Source organism: Pyrus communis, chromosome 9 (assembly GCF_963583255.1).
Source record: "Pyrus communis chromosome 9, drPyrComm1.1, whole genome shotgun sequence".
Lineage (NCBI taxonomy): Eukaryota > Viridiplantae > Streptophyta > Magnoliopsida > Rosales > Rosaceae > Pyrus > Pyrus communis.
Genome location: NC_084811.1, coordinates 11682879 through 11702489, shown reverse-complemented (window position 1 = coordinate 11702489; position 19611 = coordinate 11682879).

The following is a 19611-nucleotide window of genomic DNA, read 5'->3' as shown; positions in this document are numbered from 1 at the left end:
TGATGAATGTGATTTGTCAGTTAAACATAAGTTATGAAATGAGATTGTCAACAAAGCCAACTAGTGAAAGTTACATGCAAAAAGGAGCGTTGCTATATATATACGTGTTTGGTTGAATAGGATAGAGATTTGATAGTTAAATAATAAGGAAAACTAATGAAATGACTTCATGAATATTTTTTATAAAATTACAACTATGAACATTGTATGACGGAGGAATAGTTGTCACATTGTTCCATAATAGCTTGTTTAAAAAGTAACAAAAAAAAAAAAAGGAAAATTGATCATTATTGGTAGGTGGTGGAATATTCTAGGGATTACGTATTTCTATTCAACTTATTTCTTTCTCTTTTTACTTCTTAGCATAGATTAGTTTAAAATATCATTTGTGCTAAAAAAAAATATAACTTTGCAGTTAAATAAATTGTACGACCTTACTTGAACATATGATCTGTACTATAAGATCATATATCCTTACTAAAAATTGATCGAGGTGTTAACCGTGTCATGACTTGTCAGTTTAGTCTTGTTTATGTCAATTTATAAAACCGAACTAAGGGCCAAGAGTCCAAGACAAAGAGATATTTGTTTTCAAAAAGAAAAAAAAGGACAGAGAGATATTTTTCCATGAAATTATATGCCCCGTGCAGTGTGAGAGAAAGAAACATACACATAGAAACAAAACCACAAATATAAATATTAGAGTTGGAATTAATAACAAGCCTAAAATCGATGGTGGAAATGGTCGGTTGCCGGCATCAAATTAACAATGAGATCATGATTGATGATCGATGAAGTTGAAAATGGAAACGGGAGTTGGAAAGTGACAATTGTTTTGCTGCATACCAACTTACCGATTCAAATTTAATTACCGACCCATATTAATTTTAGCTAATGTGTATCTATCTCTTTCTATTTAGATAAATATATTACTAAATTTTTTTGGTTTGGACAAATCATAAGGGATCATATTTGTCACCTCGTTTGGATTTTGATTTTAAAATGACTGAAAATACTTTTAAAGAAAATTGTTTTAGGTTTCAAAAGCACTTGAATTATTTTTTGCAAGAAGTACCAGTTATGTGCTTCTTCCAGGAAGCACTTTAAGTGCTTCTCCAGGATTCACTTGCATTTTTATTAAAAATTAGTTTTAAAAATATTTTCACAAAAAAGGCTTTCAGTCATTTTAAAACACATCCAAACGAGTTGAGATAGGCCAAGGTAGGTGCTAATAATAAGCACAGTGGTGAAGGGGGATATTTTAATTTCAAGTCTGAAAAAATATGTACTCCCTTAGAAGCGCTTGAGGTTATAGTCAATCGATAACAGAGAGTGGTAATGAATTAAAGTTACGATAAAAGTTATGATTAGAGTAGGTTCATGATTAGGAGTCAGTTCTTTTCAACAGCAGGAGAAATTTTATCTTAATAGTTAGTTCATTTTTATCCAAGTATTTCTTGGACTAGTACCATGGAGTTCATCTAGTGAATTTTTGCTAATTTGGTTCTTGATATACCATTAACGGATTCATTGTAATCCTTGTACCGTGGGTTAGCCATTTACGTCCCAAAATTGAAAACATAACCTACAAAAATCAAATTGATTACTTCTCCTAATTAACTTCCATATCCAATTCTTTTTGCTCGTCTCTTCCTTGTTCATATTCCTTTGCTAATTAATGTTCAGCATAAGCTCTCATACATTAAGGAAGTTTCTTATGTTCTCTTTTGCCACGATTGGTTCTTCAACCCATTGACCTTTCCGTATGCACCAAAGTTTAATTTATTTTAATCTGCCAAGCCTTCCTAGATTTTCTTTAACCATAGGACAAAAATAATAGTTCAGAATTAGTCTAGCTTATCATTGCATAATCATGCCCTCCAAGCCCATTTGAATATTATTCAATATGTCCTTAACAATATTATCTTTATCATATCCTTTTATATTTTAATACAACTCCAGAATCTAGTCTATATTATTCATGGACAACATGTACAACACGACGCGTATAAACCAAAGGATTATAAATATCTCCTTCACTAACTATAAACAAAAGCTCTACTTTTATCATTACCTAACACTTCAAATTTTCTCTCCTGCGCATGCGAATTGTGTGAATGAGTTATGCATGACCCGTAATAATAATGTACTAACAACATATTTTTACATAATATAGAGATATTATATCGTTATTATATTGTTAATATAATAGAAGTACGTTATCGATCCAAGTTATGCACAACCCACCCACGCGCACAGGAGAGAATTTCTCCCTATCAACATATTAAAATTTTGATTATAAGAGAAGCCATCGACATTTTTGGAACCAACATGCAGTACGAAGGTTATCGGTGAGGAACCTATCACACTGCAATGTCACGTAAAAGATGAACTAGTGGGTCAGGCATCGCTATAACAGCTCCATGAGGTCAAACTCAAAACCTAGGTTCAGAAAAAAGAAAAACAAAATAAAGAATGTGATGGAAGGGAATGAAAATAGGAAGAGAGAAAATCATAATCCTCAAAAAATGGGAGTTGCTACGTGAGCCAAAGGTATATGCAAGCAACGTTTTTATCGTCTAGTTATTAATTTAATTATTAAGTATATTAAACTCTTCTAAACATGGTAAGTCATATTCATGTTATTTATTATTTAACTTGAGCACCCATTGGATTTGTTGAAAGAACCACCCTATATTAACTGATTATTTATTCTCACTTGTTATTAAACTATTTTTAGTGCACAATTTTTATGATTAGTGCGATTCATGTATTTTTTTAATTTTATCATCATCCAAATATCATCTCTATAAAAAAGAAAAATTCAATTTAGGGTTCATCCATCCATATGTGTGTTGAACAGACTGACAATTAGCGTCTTCATGATAAACTATTAATTTATTTAATACATATTAATGACTAATCAATATTCAAATTGAATAAATTTTTACATAAATAATCTTTCAATGATAATAAAAATACTTGAAAAGTACTTGAAGCACAAATATTTTCCATTTCTAAATAGGGTACAGCAAGAAATAAATTTTATTACTATAGATTCAAACGTTTTGCTCCACACATCCTTTTGAAGTGGATAAAGCTAGGGAGATCAAAATTTTAAACCAAATGATGTGTCACCCATAAGAAATAAGCATGTTAATTGACACTTAGTTAATAACCTAATCATCTACAACCACATCATTTGGTTTGCAAATTTGGTTTAAAAATTTGGTCTCCTTAGCATTACCCTTTTGAATTATATGTTTTCTACATACATTTTTGTTGAACAAGCGATATTGACTACACTAAGGAGGAGAAGGTGGGCTTCGCCTCACAATGGGCTAGTAATAATGTGTTTCAAATTCACCTTTGGTGAGAATCGAACCTAAGAGCATCCCCAGTGAAGGGCTTTATATGGGGCTGGAAAAGTGGTGGATATAGCTCATTTTAGAGCTTCGAGGAATCTTTGAGGCTTTATAAAAGAATCTCTCCCAATAAGAGACTATATATTTCGGGCTCTATATGGGGCTATATATATTTATTTATTTATGTAGTAATTTGATTAAGAGATGATTAATATTTTTATTTTTTTTGGTGTTAGCTTTTCTTAAATTGATTTTTGGACGTGCTATCTTAATTTTTATTATTTTTTATTTTTTATGGACCTTTCAACCTAAAAAGTTCAAAATGTGATAAAGTTAGATTTAATCACTTATGAATTGTTCATTGAATTAGATTCTCTTATCTCAATCTCATCCGTTGAAAAAAAACAAACCCCCACTTCGCCCTCTGAAATAATTTAATTTTTCACATATAACACAACAATTTACCTAGCACCAATTGGTAAATTAGTATCATACAATTTTGAAAAAAAAATTATTTGAAAATTTCATCCACAATTTCATCCACCAAGCCCATGAACGTTAAATCAATTTGAAATTTAAATTCTTATGGAATTTAAAACAATCATTAATTAGCCAAATTGCAAGCAAATAAGTGGAAAAAAAAAAAAGAATTAAAAAATAACAATAAAAGGAGAGTATAAGTGGAGGGAGAGTGATAGAATTTTGCTCATATGGGTTGCTACTTTTTTTGTGGGACCCACTATTTTTTGGGGCTAGACGTAGCCTGATTTTATGCTACCCAAGAAAGGAAGTTGCTAGCCCCGGTGGTGGATCTAGCCCCATTTTGGGGATGAAATTTCTTGCTAAGGCTTGAAATGTAGTAGCCTCATGGAGGATAGAGCCCCCATTGGGGATGCTCTAAGGCCTCTCACTTACAAGTGAAAAGGATTACCACTAGACTGTAATACTAAGTGACACATACATTTTTAATTCAGGATTCATGGTACAAGTAAAAAAAAAAAATTATATGCATGTATATAGGCACAAAGCTAATATTCAAAATGTACATAGTAGACACACCAAAGTTCAACCTAGTATTATTTAATGGGGAGGTATCTCATACATTGATGATAAACTAATCTCTGAACGAATTTGATGGTCACTCCATTTGTGCTATCAGATATTGTAGCTTTGTCAATACGTTTCAAAATTGGCAACCGGTGTGTTAGGATCCTAACCCTTGCTTGACTCATATTGGATATCTAACTTGAGCAGTGACATTACAGATAGCCGTAGCCATAGTGTCCTAACCCTCCACCAAAATGAGCCGACTAGTAGTTCCCTTCTTGGAGTAGTTTAGTTTAGTTAAAAAAAGGGTAAATTACATAAAACTACCTCAACTATTGGGTCAGTCACAGTTTCATACCCCATTTTTAAAAAATTGTAATGTTATACCTCATCTACGAATTTTTTACAATTTCATACCTTTTGTCAGTTTTCTGTCAATTCTTTTGTTAAATAGTGACGTGGCTTAAGACGGGACCCACTCTCTATTAAAAAATTAATAAAATATTAAAAAACTAAAAAAAAATTATTTAATTTTTTTATTTTGCATGGGGACCACCCCCCCCCCCCCAAACCCAAACCCAAATCCCGTCTTCCCCAAACCCACCCCTTTCTTCCCCCTCTCGTCTTCCCCAAATCCATCGTGTTCTCTTTGCTCCTGAAACTCCGACACCATGTAACCGCGCGTGCCATCCAGTTTACTTGACCAAGCTTGGGTCCAGCCGCAGAGTTTCGCCATGCCGAAATGGCAGATTTTGGCACCGAGCACGAGGTGGCCCTCTTCAGAGACGATGATGCTAGAGCTCTTGATGTGGTTGTGGACGAAGGTTGAGTCGAGGCCAGAGCCGTGGTGTATGTAATCGAAGCCGTGGGCGAGGTCGGTGGCGATTTGCATCCGGGAGAGCCACGACGATAGGACGTTATAGCTCAGGTTTTTCAAGTTGCAGAGGCAGTCGGCAAGGTTAGCGCCGATGACAAATTCGTAAACGAGGTAAACATATCTTCCAAAAATGAGGTGTCGAGGAGCTTGATGAGGCTGGAGTGGTGGGATTTAGAGATGAGGGAGAGGCGGTGTTGGAGGTCAGGGAGAGAGATAGGAATGCGAGATTTGTGCTGGAAGATGATGGAGTCTTTGGATCAAAGGGAGCAGCGCCAAGAAAAGGATGTGGATGAGGAGGAGAGGCGGCGGTGGGGGAGGAAGTTGGAGGTGGCATAGTGAATCTCGGAGAAGTCGTAGATTTGGGGGTTTTCAGGGAGGGAGGCTTTGAAAGATTTGAGGGAGGGGATGGAGGAGGAGGTGTGTGGATGGGATTGTTGATGTGGCGGAGAATGGCAGCGGGGAAGAAGGGGTGGGTGGGATTTGGGTTTAGGTTTGGGGAAGACGGGAGGGGGAAGAAAAGGGTTGGGTTTGGGAAAGACGGGATCTGGGTTTGGGGTGGGTCACCCATGCAAAAAAAAAATATTAAATGATTTTTATTTAATTTTTTTAGTATTTAATTAATTTTTTAATAGAGAGTGGGCTCCGTCTCAAGCCACATCACTATTTAATGGAAGAATTGACAGAAAACTGACTGAAGGTATGAAATTGTAAAAAATTCGTAGATGAGGTATGACATTGAAATTTTTTTAAAGATGGGGCATTAAACTCTGACTGACCCAATAGTTGAGGTAGTTTTATGTAATTTACCCTATAAAAAAAACTAATAATCTTCTTCTCAATGCAGTTATGGTAACACATAAAGTGACAACACACCTTTGGTCTTCAAGTCAAATGGTACGCCAAAGTAGAGTCTTTGACCCTAAAAGATACTCATGTAAGAGTTCAAACTTGGAATGAGAGTTTCAAATCTTTGCTCGCTTTCCACTAGCTCAAGGATAACTTACTCTATGGATAATTGAATAAAAGGACGAAGAAATTTGAACTTCATCTCTACCCGTAACTATATTTCTTTTCTTACTTTGCTCGTTTTATTATTTATTTTTTTTACAATAATCCCTAAACAACTTAAAATTCTTGGTTTCTTGTTAGTCGTAGTCTTTTTTTTTTTTTTTTTTTTTTTAAGGATTATTTTGTCTATTGCTTTACGTGGTGATATCCACACACCTATTTTTACTTCTCATATATTTCTCGTTATATGTGCAAGATAAAATATGTGTGTAGATAGCATCACCTCAATTTTTTTTTTTTTTGGTGAATCCCTACCCAAAAATGGGGGGCTGGCTTTCGATTAGCTGAAATTACAAAAAGGCTGGTTCAAGATGTAACATTCTCTCACTTAGGGCGTGTTTACATGTTCGTAATCAAAATCTAAAGTCAAAGTGTGATTCCGATTACTGGTTATTCTTGTGTTTACTAAAATTTGGAGGAATCAAAATGGATGGGGTCCACGAAAAAGATAGGAATTGACTTCCTAATTTTGGAGGAATTGAACTCCTGAGTAGGAGGTGTCATTTGAATTCTGGGACAAAGGAGGAATCATGAATACAATTTTCTACCCATTATAACCCCATCTAATTCCTAAAAATTTCAAATCTGCCACTCAAATCAGCAAGCCCCAGACCTCTCTACCTGCCTCCCTTCCACTTCCGCGTGCCCTAGTGAACTAATCTCAAGTATCCTAGGGCGTCTTCAGATATCGTAGTGAGCTGGTTGTTCTTTGGTTGTGGCATCGTTATCGCGTAGGGATGGTGTTATGATTTGGAATTACTTTGATCACAAGTACTAAGAAGGGACCAAAATGTAATAAGTGAGATAGATTTGGGGTCATTTGGTTGTTTGCAATTTTACAGGTTTCCTGTTGTAGTGGGTTACTATATAACCAATTGTGTTTCTCTTAGTAAGGCATATATACAATTTTACAAAACCAATTCTGTTCAGTGTTCTCTTCGACTTCTCCCGCCCTTTCTGATCTTGCAAGCAGGTTTAGGTTTGAGCCTTGCTAGGGTTTGGTGCTAACATTGGTATCAGCCTCTGATCCTGGTTCCCTTCCGCGCATGCCCCGTGCTACTACCACCAATCGTATCTCGGTGATGGAAGGCCGAGTTGCTGAGCTCGAGAATTCCATGGCGTCGCTCAAAGCTTCTGTCGATGCTTCCATGGGTTCTCTTCCTTCCTTAATTGACAACGCGGTCGCTGCTACTCTCGACACTAAATTGCAGATCTATTTCGAGCAATTCCGTCGTGAGCTGCACTTTCGTCCGAGCAGTAATGGTCCTCCTGTGCCTCTGGCTCCTGACTGTTCTGATCCTCGTGCTTCTGCACTTGATCTCCGACCTCCGAGTCCGACTCGTTTTGGAGGTGATCATCCGCCGCGGCCACCATGGACTTAACGCATTGAGTTTCCTCGCTTTGTCGATGGTGATGATCCGATTGCTTGGATCTACAAAGCCGAGCAATTCTTTTCTTACTACAACACTCCGTCTGATTCTCGAGTGCTTACTGCTTCTTTCCATTTCGATGGTGAAGTGTTGCAGTGGTTTAAGTGGCGCGATTGTTTGCGTACTACACCAACTTGGGAGAAGTTCACTCATGCTTTGTGCCTAGAATTTGGACCACTCGAATTTGAGGACACAGCGGAGACACTTTTTAAGCTGCGCCATACAGGTACTTTGAAGGATTATATTTCTGAATTTAGGCGTTTGGCTACTCGTACTTCTGATATTAATCCTGGGTGGTTTAAAAAAAGAGCTGAAGTTCGATGTTAAATTGCTTAAACCTGCTACTGTCCATGATGCAATTGCCATTGCAGTCTAACTAGATGCGAAATTTACTGAGTTTAAGAGTAGTCAGGTTAAACCTTCTCCTGTGTTGAAACATCAGTTGGTCTCTGCCCCTACTCCTCCTCCAGTACCCTCACGCCCTGGTAATCTGCCAGTTAAGCGATTATCCCTTGAGGAAGTTCAACGAAAGAGGGAGCGAGGTGAGTGTTGGTTTTGTTCCGATAAGTGGACCCGGGGGCATAAATGTGGATTAAACCAACTTCTTATGTTAGATCTATTGGATGGTGTTGATGAGTGTTTTACTGATGAGCTGCCTGAGACTTCGGAGTTGTATCACATGGCCCTTAGTGAATGCGCTTTTTATGGTACCACTGCTAGCCGAACACTGCAAACAATGAAGGTCGAGGGTCTGTTGAAAGGCCATTCTGTCAAGATCCTTTTGGATTCAGGGAGTACTCACAATTTTGTGGATTCCAAGCTTTTGAAACAATGGGGATTTCCAGCTCAATCTACAAGGCCTTTCGAAGTTATGATTGCAGATGGGGGAAAGGTGCAAGGGTCAGGGTGTTGTAGGGATATGCCACTGTCGTTGGGGGGTTACAAGTGTGCAGTGAACCTTTATGCTTTGCCATTGGGAGGCTGTGATGCAGTGCTAGGTGTACAATGGCTTTCTTCTATGAGTCCAGTTCTGTGGGATTTCCAACTTTTAACCATGGAATTTTCTAAGGGGGCTCAGAAGTTTAAGTTGTTTCATAGTCCTACACCAGTTCCATTCATCCAGGAACTTCCAATGCATAACGTTGATAAGGAACTTAACAGTTCTAATCTTAGTTTATGTCTTTATTCTGTGGACACTACTCAGTGGGGAACCAGTACTCTCAACCCTTCACAGCTGTAGGAATTACAAGCATTGTTGGGCGACTTTGAGGATATTTTTGAGCTACCTACTAAACTGTCACCATCCAGGTCACTGGACCACTCTATTCCTTTAGCTTCGGGTGCTAAACCACCCAACCTGAGACCTTATCACTATGGACCTCTTCAAAAAACAGAAATTGAGAAGGTTGTGCATGAGCTTTTGGATGCAAGATTTATCAGGGCTAGCCATAGCCCCTTTTCATTCCCTGTACTTTTAGTCAAGAAGAAGGAGGGCACATGGAGAATGTGCATTGACTATAGGGAATTGAATGCATTTACAATTAAAGATAAGTATCCAATTCCCCTTATTGATGACTTGTTGGATGAATTGCATGGTTCCAAGTATTTTTCTAAGCTAGATTTGCGATCTGGATATCATCAAATTTTGATGAAACCTGAGGATGTGGGCAAAACAGCATTTAGAACCCACGAAGGTCACTATGAGTTCTTGGTGATGCCTTTTGGGCTCACTAATGCCCCTGCCACATTCCAAAATGTGATGAGTGATCTGTTTAAACCATTCCTTAGGAAGTTTGTGCTTGTCTTCTTTGATGATATACTCATTTATAGCACCTCTTGGCAGCACCACTTGGTTCATTTGAAGGAAGTACTCATTATGCTTCACAAAAATCAGCTCTACCTCAAAAAATCTAAGTGCTCTTTTGGTCAAAGTAGTGTTGAGTATTTGGGCCATATAGTGTCTCAGGATGGGGTGGCTGCAGATCCCACAAAGCTCAAAGCCATTCAGCAGTGGCCTCAACCCAGGAATGTCAAGGAGTTAAGGGGATTTTTGGGGCTTACTAGCTATTATCGCAAATTTATTCCCGGTTATGGGAAGGTCTGTTAACCATTGTACAATTTGACTAAAAAAGAGGGATTTGTTTGGAATGAGTCAGCTAGTGAAGCTTTTGGACAGCTCAAGAGCATTATGTCTTCACCACAGGTTTTAGCACTTCTTGATTTTTCTCAAACATTTGTAGTCGAGTGTGATGCTTCTGGACATGGTATAGGTGCTGTCTTGCAACAAAATCACAGGCCTATTGCATTTTTCAGTCAAGCACTGGGGCCTAGAAACCAGGCATTGTCGACTTATGAGAGGGAGCTTATTGCCATACTTCATGCCATACGCAAATGGCAGAATTATCTACAAGGGAGACACTTTGTTATCAAAACTGACCATAGCAGTTTGAAGTATTCTTTGGGGCAGAGAACTAACACTCAGTTCCAACAAAAATGGGTGGCTAAGCTTCTCGGGTTTGATTATGAAATTCAGTATCGGAGTGGGAAGGAAAATACTATGGCAGATTCTTTATCTCGAATTCCAGACCATCAGGAAATTGTTGCAGGGGACAATATGGAATTAGCTGCCATCTCTTATTTGTATTTTGGATGGATGGATGAATTGAGGAGGGATAATGAGAGTGATACTTGGATCATGGACAAAATTAAGGAGGTGACTGAGTACAAACTCAAAGGCACCACCAATCCTGCTTTAGCTAAATACTCTATTGATAATGGATTTTTATGCTATAAGAAGAGGGTAGTCATTAGTCCAACTTCTCAGTGGAGAATCAAACTCATGGAGGAGCATCATTGCACACCAGCAGAAGGTCATCAAGGGGGTAGCTAAAACTTATCAACGAATTAAGAAGGGGTTTTATTGGCAGGGAATGAAAGGGGATCTAAGGAAGTTCATTGCTGAATGTGCCATATGTCAACAAAACAAGTTTGAAACCATTGCACCTCCTGGATTGCTTCAACCCTTACCTCTGCCACAAAGGGTGTGGTCTGATATTAGCATGGATTTTATAGTTGGATTGCCTAATTGCAAGGGAAAATCAGTTATCATGGTGATTGTGGACAGGCTTTCAAAGTACAGCCACTTTATTGCACTTGCTCATCCTTACAATGCTTCTATAGTTGCTCAACTATTCATAGAAAATGTTTTCCGATTGCATGGTATGCCGAACTCCATTGTGAGTGATAGAGATCCAGTGTTTGTAAGTGCTTTTTGGAAGGAACTCTTTAGACTCCAAGGTTCCAAACTGTGCATGAGTTCTGGATATCATCCGCAAACTGATGGGCAAACGGAGGTAATGAATCGATGTTTGGAGACCTACTTAAGGTGCTTTGTGGGAGGACAGCCGAGGAAATGGGTTCAATGGTTGTCATGGGTAGAATGGTGTTTTAATACTGCATACCATACTTCTTCCAAGTATACTCCATTTGAAGTGGTGTATGGTTTTTCCCCACCTTACATCGTTCCACATGAGGTTGGTTCTACCAAAGTCGCTTCTGTGGAACAATGCATGATTGAAAGAGATGGGTTGCTGGCAGTGCTAAAGACTAATTTGCAACTAGCTCAAAATTGCATGAAAGTGCAAGCAGATAAGAAAAGGACTGAGAGACACTTTAATGTTGGAGATATGGTGTATTTGAAGCTGGTGCCCTATCAACTGCACTCATTGGTGAATCATAGTTACCATAAATTACAACCACGGTTCTATGGTCCTTATGCAGTGATTGAGAAGATTGGTGTTGTGGCATACAAGTTGAAACTTCCTGAGGGGTCCAAAATCCATCCTGTGTTCCATGTGAGCTGTCTTAAAAAACAGGTTGGAAACAATGCGATTCCCCAGATTGAACTTCCTTTGGTGTCTGAGGATGGCTTGGTTCAGGACATACCTGCAACAATTTTGTCGAGAAGGATGTATAAAAAAGGAAGTGTGGCTGGAGTTCAACTCCTAGTGCAATGGCAGGGTAAGGAAGCGGCAGATGCAACCTGGGAAGACTTTGATGAGTTCCAGAAACGATTTCCAGATTTTGGAGTTTAACCTTGAGGACAAGGTTGTTCTGAAGGGGAAGGCATTGTTATGATTTGGAATTACTTCGATCACAAGTACTAAGAAGGGACCAAAATGTAATAAGTGAGATAGATTTGGGGTCATTTGGTTGTTTGCAATTTTACAGGTTTCCTGTTGTAGTGGGTTACTATATAACCATTTGTGTTTCTCTGAGTAAGGCATATATACAATTTTACAAAACCAATTCTGTTCAGTGTTCTCTTCGACTTCTCTCGCCCTTTCTGATCTTGCAAGCAGGTTTAGGTTTGAGCCTTGCTAGGGTTTGGTGCTAACAGATGGAGTTGCAACATGCGAGAGAGATCAATGGATGCGCAGGAAATGATGATGAAGGATCCACATAAAATAAAATGGAAGAGAGGGAGGGAGGGAGTGGTGGCGGTAGCGGCTAGTGAGGACTGACGAAGGATATTAGGATAAGAGAAAAGACGTGAAAAATTAGGTTTCAAAAGGTAGAAAATTTGGGCTGCTCGCTTGGGTGGGTATAAAAAAAATTAGGTTTGAAAAGGTCAAAAAAAAAAAAAAAGTTAAAAAATTAGTTTATAAAAAGAGAAAATTCAATCATTTATGGGTTAAGATTCTATGAAAATTAAATTTTACTGTTGTGGTCTATTTTATCTAACAAGGAGAAAGAGCATGCGACAAGGAGAAGAGAGAAATATGTGTTTGTAGAATTGTAAGGGAATGTGTGTGTTGTTCTCCCTCTTACATTGTGCCTTTATTTATAGTTACATTGTGCCTTTATTTATAGTAGTAAAGGGAGAGAAGATATTCCTTTATCCCCAAGGAATATAAGATACAATAGGAAATGATAACTAGAATCAAATTTAATCTAGGATTTACACAATCATACTTAAACTAGGAATGTTTACAACACTCCCCCTTGAGTGTGTAAATACTCAAGGTAGATTTAACATTATGCAGAAGTTAAGGAAGTTGACTCATCGGCACTGATTCCAAGGAACAACGCTTATTCTCAATAAGTTAGGAACTTGCATAAATAGTAAGTCTCACTAAAAAAGCCTAAGGCTATGGCAAAAACCCAATGAGGGACAAAATCCATAATCTAAGGAAAAACGTATGCGAAATGCAAAGTCAAAGAAACGTCTATATGGCGTCATTCAGGGATATGCCCAACCCAAGGTAGGTGCCTCGTTAAAACCTAGTTAGGTAGCAAAAATTCAGTGGGAAAAATACTCCTAATCGTAGGGAAAAAGAGTACATTAAGGTATCGTTTGGTATGCAGACAGGACGAGACGGAACGGAATGGGACGGGACGGGACAGGACAGGACGGAATGGAACAGAGTGGGAGCAAAGATGCCTTCGGATGGAAACAAGGTGGAAGAAGAAGGAGACGGAGAGGTTATAATTTTGTGTTCCATGGATGTGGAACAAGTCGTTCCAGGGGGTGCGGCGGAACAAAAATTCACCCAAAACTCGTCCCGTGGAACAACTCGTTCCACCCGTTTTAGGCACACCAAACGTGGTACGGAACGCCTTGTCCCACTCTGTTCCGTCCCGTCCCACGTACCAAACGGTACCTAAGATCAAACAAGTATCTACAGGATACTCCCCCTGAGTTTGACACAGTTCCAAAAAGAAATAGCAAAGTTACAACTCAGAAAGTTTACGCATACCAATTCCATGAACAAGCTTCTAAAACGTCGTCTTCAGTAGTGATTTGGTGAAGAGATCGGCCAGATTGTCTTGTGAACGGATTTGCGTGACTTCAATGTTCTAATGCTCTTATTATTAAAGTGTGAAGAAAAACTTTGGCGCAATGTGCTTGGTGTTGTCTCCTTTAATGTAACCCTTCTTGAGCTATTCGATGCAAGCTGCGTTGTCTTCAAAAATCATCGTCGGGGCATTAACGGCAGGATAAAGATCGTAAAAGCTTCGAATATGGCCCACTACTAGTCTCAACCAAAAGCATTCCCAATTTGCTTCATGTAAGACGAGAATTTCAACATGGTTAGACGAAGTGGCAACTAAGGTCTGTTTAGTTAACCTCCAAGAGATTACGGTGCCTCTAATGTAAAGACATAACCCGTTTGAGAGTGTGCCTTGTGTGGATCATATAAGTATCATGCATCGGCATAACCAACAAGGTGAGAATTGACTAAATGAGCAAAGGGTGCGGCATCATTCGACGATTCGTAGGAATAGAACAAACCTAAATCCGTAATACCTTTAAGGTAACAGAAGATGTCTTTCACGCCAGTCCAGTGTCTGCGTGTAAGTGCATTACTGTATCTTGCTAAAAGATTAACAGCGAATGAGATGTCAGGTCTAGTGCATTGAACTAAGTATAATAAAGTGCTTATCGCACTTAGATAAGGAACTTCAGGCTCCAAAATCTCTTCATCATCTTCCTTCGGACGGAAGGGATCTCATTTTGCATATAGTGAACGATAGACCATAGGAGTACTCGAAGGCTTCGCTTTATCCTCATTAAAGCGGCGAAACACCTTTTGGGTGTAGTTCAATTGATGTACTAGGATTCTATCCGAACAATGCTCTATCTCGAAATCAAGGCAGTATCGAGTCTTACCTAGATCTTTCATCTCAAATTCCGACTTCAAGTGCGCGGCAATTCTCGCGAGCTCTTCAGGAGTTCCAATAAGATTCATGTCATGGACATATACTGTAACAACCGCAAATCCGGAATGTGACTTCTTAGAGCATTCCCAGCGTTGGGTTTGGCTCGGGGGACAGGCTCGAAAACAAGGGCCCAAGGGCCGGTGGGAGGGCTCCAGCGTGGGCTAGCCCGATGGAAGGTGGAGGCCCGAGCTCCGGGCCCGTGGGGGATTGCCAGGCCGAGAACCCGAGGTGGGCGTGACGTCAGGCTGACGCCAGGGTGGCGTCAGCGCAATATTTAATTTTTTTTGTGTCAGGCGCGTGCACCCCACCCGCGTGTGGGGGCGCGTCGCCGACACAAAAATCAGAAAAAAAAAAAAAAAAAAAAAAAAAGCTGTCAGTTACCGTTGGGAAGCCACGTGGCTTCCCACGGTGCGTTAGATCTCAACGGTCACTTAATTTGGACCGTTCGATCTCAACGGTAAAAAAAAAAAATTAAGTCAGATTTAATATCCACCGTTCGATATGAGATCAACGATGGATATTAAAATGCTTTATAAATAAAAAAATAAATGAAAAAATAGTTTTAAAAATCTGAAAAGTTACCGTTGTGACACGTGGCACAATTTGGAGTGTTGGAATTCAAATTTTTTTATATCCAACGGCAGAGATTAATTAATTGAATAAAAATTTAAACAAAATTGTAAAAAATTCAAAAAAATATCTGAAAAATTTGAAAAAAATTGTAAAAAAAATTGTTTTTACTTTTCTATAAATACCTTCTCATTATCATCTACCTTACACAACAATTTCATATTTTCTCAACTACTTTCAATCACATTCCTTTCTTTGTCTCAAAGTTTGAATCCATTTTTTTTCAACAAAATGACCACTGGTGCAGGTACGAATTGGTCGCTTATTGAAGATGTTGTGTTGTGTACTAGCTGGGTTGAAGTTACTCATAGTTCGCTTACGGGTAATGAGATGCAGTTGCGAGAAATGTGGAGTCTTATTCATACCAATTTTCTTGAGAAAATTGGTGGGAAAAGAACCAAAGAATCGATGTTCAGTCGTTGGAAATTACTTAGCCAATCGTTTAGTACGTGGAGAGACGCCTTGGCACAAGCTAGTAGTAATATTTGAAGTGGGGAAAATTACTCGGATCAGGTAACAATATATTATTTATTTGATACCCAAATTTACATTATAATTATTTGTTTGTATTATTTATTTGTTACCTACATAATTTATTATTTATTGTTTGTATTATTTATTTGTTACGTACAAAATTTATTATTTATTGTTTGTATTATTTATTTGTTATTTATTATTTATTATTTGTATTATTTATTTGTTACCTACATAATTTATTATTTATGGTTTGTATTATTTATTTGTTACCGACTTACATTATAATTATGTTGTTTGTATTATTTATTTGTTACTTATTTTCATTATAATTATTTATTTGTTACTTATTTTTATTGTATAGGAACTTCAAGCATAAGCTTGGTACGCTGCCAAAACCAAAAGCAAAAATAAATCATTCAACCGGTGGGAATGTTGGAATATTGTCAAATATTGTCTTAAATTTAGAGTTGTGCCAGTCGGTCCAGAAGTGCACATGAACAGCACCCTTCTACACTCTACACCCGATCATGTTCATGAAGATGATGCAGAAGAAGTGCCCGAAACGCCCCTCCCTGAACAAGCGTCGGGTTCGACCCGTTATCCAATTAGGCCTGAAGGTAAGAAGACTTCAAAGAGAAAAGGGGGTGCTTCCAAGAATGATTATGCAAAGTTCATGGAAGAACTTACTCGCCAAGGTGAATTGACTTTGGCGAGGGAAATGGCGAAAGATGAGGCTGATAAGGCTAGAGAGGCAGCAAAGGCAGCAGCTGTTGAGAGAGAATTTTATGCTAATGAGAGAGAAAGAGAGCTACAATCAATGCTTCCAATCATCCCAGGAAAGCCACACATCTCCGCCTTCTTCAACAGCTGCTCCAAGTCCATGTGTGTAGGTTTGCGGAGGTACTCAGCGGTGTAGATAGATTCGATTGCTCCGCAAAACCTCATCAGGGACTCAAGAATGGTTGATTTCCCCATCCTCGTTATCTCATCCACTTGGTCTGCAGATGCTCCATATGCAAGCATCCGCAAGGCAGCAGTAATTTTTTGCTCAGGCAGTTGACCCATAGCACCAAAAGCATCTTTTTTTTTGCACAAAATAAGAATCATGGTTGCAAATAGCAATCATGATTTTGTTGAACAAATGTCGTTCCATTCTAAAACGACGTCTAAAGTACGTATCAGGGAATGCACTATTAGGAACAAAATAATCATCCAAGAGTTCCATACCTCGTTGTTGCCTGCTTCTATCAAGGTTTCCGGAACGGCTGGGCCTGCAGATTTGAGCCACATCTTGGATGACTCGACGGGAATGTGAGGCTCTGCCCTTTCTTACTTCGTCATCTCTCATTTGACGCTCCTCATCCTCTTCCCTCTCATTTCTTACCCCCTGGTGATTGAACATTGCTTATGATTCGTTAAACAATTCTTCCTCTTCCTGATTGAATTCCCACATCATCCTTGAGGAAGAAGAAGAAGACATTGAAAGAAACAGAAACTATGAATAACGATACAAATTTTTGTGAATAAGGAAGCAGAAACTATGAATAATGATAGAGATCTTGAGAATTTTGGTGTGAGATTTGTGAGAATGGATGGTGGATTATATAGAGGATTCAGAAAGGATTAGGTTATGCATAATACCACGTGGCATGCCGTCATTCGTTACAAATCTGATGGAAATCTATCCTCAAAGATTGTGAACAGATTATGACACGTGGCATGCCGTCATTCGTTACAAATCTGATGAAAATCTATCCTCAAAGATTGTGAACAGATTATGACACGTGGCGCGACGTGATTGGTTAATAATCTTATCAGAAATCCATCACCAATAATTGTATTATTTTGTATTATTTAATAATACTTCGGATAATGACATGTGGCGCAACGAGAACGATTAAAAAGCTTATCCGATATTACAATTAAAATGATTTTGTATTATTTTATAAATAAAAAAAATACTAATATTTTATTGCCTATTGCCAGGGCTATTGAAGTGTAACGGTGGAGATGCAAATTCTATTGCCAGGGCTATTTACTGTTCATTAAGGGCAGTTACTGTTCATTAGGTGGATTGAATAGTGCATTGCCAGGGGAGGGCTCCAACGCTAGAGTTGCTCTTAATGAACACACAAGGGCATAATTCGTTGTTCACATATCCCTGACTAGTCAAATACTCACTTAGACAGTTATACTACATTCTTCCAGATTGTTTCAAACCATAGAGTGAACGCTTCAGCTGAATTGAGAGCGTGTTCTCGGGTTTGGAAATATTTGAACCAATCAATGTAAGTCATTCGGGAACTTTCATATAAATTTCCGTATCAAGATCCCCATAAAGATACGCGGTTACTACGTCCATCAACTACATATCCAGTTTTTCGAAAACTACCAAAGTGATAAGGTAGTGAAAAGTAATCACAGCCATAACGGGTGAATAAGTTTTGTCATAGTCAATCCCGGGACGTTGTGAGAAACCTTGTGCAACAAGACGAGCTTTGTAACGCACAATTTCGTTCTTCTCATTACGCTTCCGAACGAAAACCCACTTGTAGCCAACGGGCTTCACATGTGGAGGAGTAGGAGTTACAGGTCTAAACACCTTACGTTTCGCAAGCGAATTGAGTTCGACTTGGATTGCTTATTTCCAATTTGACCAATCAGTTCTACGTTGACATTCATCAACAGAGTGCGGTTCAATGTCATCACTCAACATGATATCAGTAGCTACTGCAAATGTTAATGCATCATCGACAATCATCTCATTTCTACTCCACACATCATCTAAGCTAGCATAATAGACCGAAATCTCACGATTCTCGGGATGATGATTCATCTTTTCAAGGACGCTTCCATAATCTAGAATTTCCTCATGAGTTGGATAGAATGAGTAAGTGATAGTCGGATTCAAAGTAGGCTCTTCGGGACCTTGTGCTGTGGTTTTCCTCTTCCGGGGGTGTGAATCCTTTAAACCAAAGGGTCTCCCACGCTTTTGTGTAGGGGCAGATGATTGGCTAGTTGCTAATGTACGTGGATCACCAAGATTGGCGTCCTAAGCTTCCAGGAGGGTAATCCGTCGTACATTTGGTACATCCATCTTTGCAGGCGTATTCGCAACTGGAATATGTGATCTTGTCACTCGCGCTAGATCGGTGAAAACATCTGCATGCTCTGAGTTATGCTCTGGAGATCTAATATGCGATGCAATTCAGTTTCAAACTAAGTAGTGCGGGGATCTAAATGAGACAAAGTGGGAGTCGTCCATGATAATTAGCGTTGTTCTTCAGGAACATTGACGTTCTTATCTCCCCCTAACGATAAAAAGACTGTCTCATAGAAGTGACAATCCATGAAATGAGCAATAAACAGATCGCTTGTCAAAGGTTCTAAGTAATGAATAATTGAAGGAGAATCATATCTGACATAGATTCCCATCATTCGCTAAGGCCTTATTTTTGTACATAAGGGCAACGACATCAGCACATATACCGCACAACCAAAAACGCGCATATGCGATATGTTAGGTTCATATCCGATAACCAACTGAAGGGCAGTAAATGGTTATGTTGCAACAGGCCTCAGGAAGACCAACTTTGCTACGTGCAATATTGTATGGCCCAAAGCAGTGATCGAGAATTTGGTACGTATGACCAACGATTGAGTAATCATTTGTAAGCTCTTAATGAAAGCCTCTGCCAGGCCATTCTATGTGTGAACATGGGGTACTAGACGTTCAACTTCAACCTCAACTAACATGCAATAATCATCAAAAAATTTAGATGTGAATTCTCCAGCATTATCCAATCAAAAGGATTTGATCGGATAATCAAGGTGGTGAGCTCTGAGCTTGATAACCTGAGCCAATAGTTTGGAGAATGCAGCGTTCCTTATGGAAAACAAGCACACGTGAGACCAACGTGTGGAAGCGTCAACCAAAACCATAAAGTATATAAATGGTTCGCATGGAGGGTGAATCGGTCCACAAATGTCCCCC